This window comes from Meleagris gallopavo, chromosome 3, assembly GCF_000146605.3.
Source record: "Meleagris gallopavo isolate NT-WF06-2002-E0010 breed Aviagen turkey brand Nicholas breeding stock chromosome 3, Turkey_5.1, whole genome shotgun sequence".
Taxonomy (NCBI): domain Eukaryota; kingdom Metazoa; phylum Chordata; class Aves; order Galliformes; family Phasianidae; genus Meleagris; species Meleagris gallopavo.
The window spans coordinates 67,302,825-67,304,898 of NC_015013.2; the positions used below are offsets into that span (position 1 = coordinate 67,302,825).

The following is a 2,074-nucleotide window of genomic DNA, read 5'->3' on the forward strand; positions in this document are numbered from 1 at the left end:
TTTTTCTTTTCAATGTATTAATAGGGAAAATTGTTTTGATAGAAACTTATTAATTGCGGTAAAGAACTGTACGTTACTTGTCCTACACTTCTCACAATAGTCAATGATATTTAACTGGTGAGAAATGTACTCTGGCTAACACCAAACAAAAGCAGAGTAGTCATTCATTGTTTGAGTTTGTTTTGCACGTGGCTTTGGATGTTAATTTCTTTGATGTAAGATTATGACTCATTCTCTTGCTTTGCCATTTCTAGATACTTAAAAAGTCAATATTGAATTTCCAAGCACAAATCCACATATGATTAAGCAGAGCTCCACTATCAGAGCTTTAAGTTAAGAAATTTATTGGTATATATTATATCTGTAAGATGAGAAGTTATAATTTGGCTTACTATCAAATATGTATTATTTAGGTTTTATTGATAGTTGTTTTTTAGAATATATACCTCTTCTGAGTCTTGATGCACCTTAAGTGAAAAATGAAAAAGTAAATTATTTCTGGAAAAATCAACAAACCAGGAGTAACTGCATGTTATGAAACATAATTCTCTTTGTTCTTTCTTTAAGGGTTAAAGCCAAGTGATCCAGCCATGACCGGCAAAACACAGACCAGCAATGTCACCAATAAGAATGACCCAAAGTCCATCAACTCTAGAGTCTTCATCGGCAATCTGAACACAGCCATTGTCAAAAAAGGTGACATCGAAGCAATCTTTGCAAAGTATGGGAAAATAGTTGGCTGCTCTGTGCACAAAGGTTATGCATTTGTACAGTACATGAGTGAGAGACATGCCAGGGCTGCAGTGGCAGGAGAGAATGCCAGGATCATTGCAGGGCAGCCACTAGGTAAGTGCAATACTTACATTCAAATACTGTTTTCTTTTCCTTTCTGCATTATCTGCTGTTGTTACCTTGGAGATTAGTAAGTTTGTTTTACCATTGTTCCCTCTAAGTGTATTTTCAGTATGTTGGGTCTGGCAGCATTTTAGAAGTATTATGTGCTACCTAGATATTAGTTTTGAGGGTTTATAATTCTCTATGCGAACTCATTACAGTGAACATGATTAATCAGTTGAAGAAAATATAAGTGTTTCCTATTAAGCTCTGTGAGTAAATAAAATGTCATATAACAAGACTTGACTAATAGGTGTGGCTGTTTTGCCTTTAATGAATCTAAAATAACATCTAGCCTAGTGGTGTGCCAGATTTTAGGTAGAAGCAAAAGAACAAGTTTTGTTAGGCCTTGAAATTGTACCAAATCAAACTGTAATGTAGTTACTCATTTACATATGTTTACTATAAAAATCTCAGGTTGAAGTTACTCCCACATGATGGTGTAGATACTGTTCCTTTGAATTTCAAACTTTAAAAAAGTATAACTTTTTTTTTTTTTCTAGTGGTTTGTCATGAATATTAGGTATTTCTATCTTTTCTTTTTGTTGTGGTTTAACCCAGCAGGTGGCTCAGCATCACACAATCATTTGCTCACTTTCCACTTTCCTAGTGTGAAGGGGAAAAGAATTGGGAAAAAAGAAGTTGTAGCTTGAGATAAAACTATTTACTAAGATAGAGAAAATGAAAAGGATAATAGTTATGACTAATTATATAAATATATATGAATGTATTTAGCAAGTGATGCACAAGCAAGTCTTACCATCTCCTGACCAATGCCCACCTTACCTCCTGAGCAGTAGAAGAGAGAAAGATAACTCCCACCCCCCTCAGAATTCATACTGCTTGATGTCATATGGCATGGCATATCCCTTTGGCCAGTTTAAGTCAGTTGTCCGAATTCTTTTTCCTCCCAGCTCCTTGGACCCTTTACTGCAGATGGCCTTGGCTCTGCACAACATTACTTAGCAGCAACTATAAACATTAGGGTTTTTCACCTAGAACCAAAAACATAACATCATACCAGAAACTCTGAAGTAAAAAAATTTCATCCCAGCTGAAATTATTGAAAACTGTCAATTTAGAAAACTATTAGCATTTAGATATGGAGGCTGGCGATGATAAAATCAGCTGGAGTATAGTACCAGCCCCATCTATCACATGTATAGTAATTATGGACAAT

General features: G+C 35.1%; 1 long non-coding RNA gene across 1 annotated transcript in view; it reads left to right on the top strand.

Moving 5' to 3' along the window:
• The window catches only part of LOC116216477, a 183,009-nt gene extending 181,780 nt beyond the window's left edge, over window positions 1-1,229 (top strand). The window contains exon 3 of the long non-coding RNA XR_004159292.1: window positions 568-1,229. This is a non-coding gene — a long non-coding RNA (uncharacterized LOC116216477). The remainder of the gene's footprint in view (window positions 1-567) is intronic.
• Window positions 1,230-2,074: the final 845 nt, after the last annotated feature.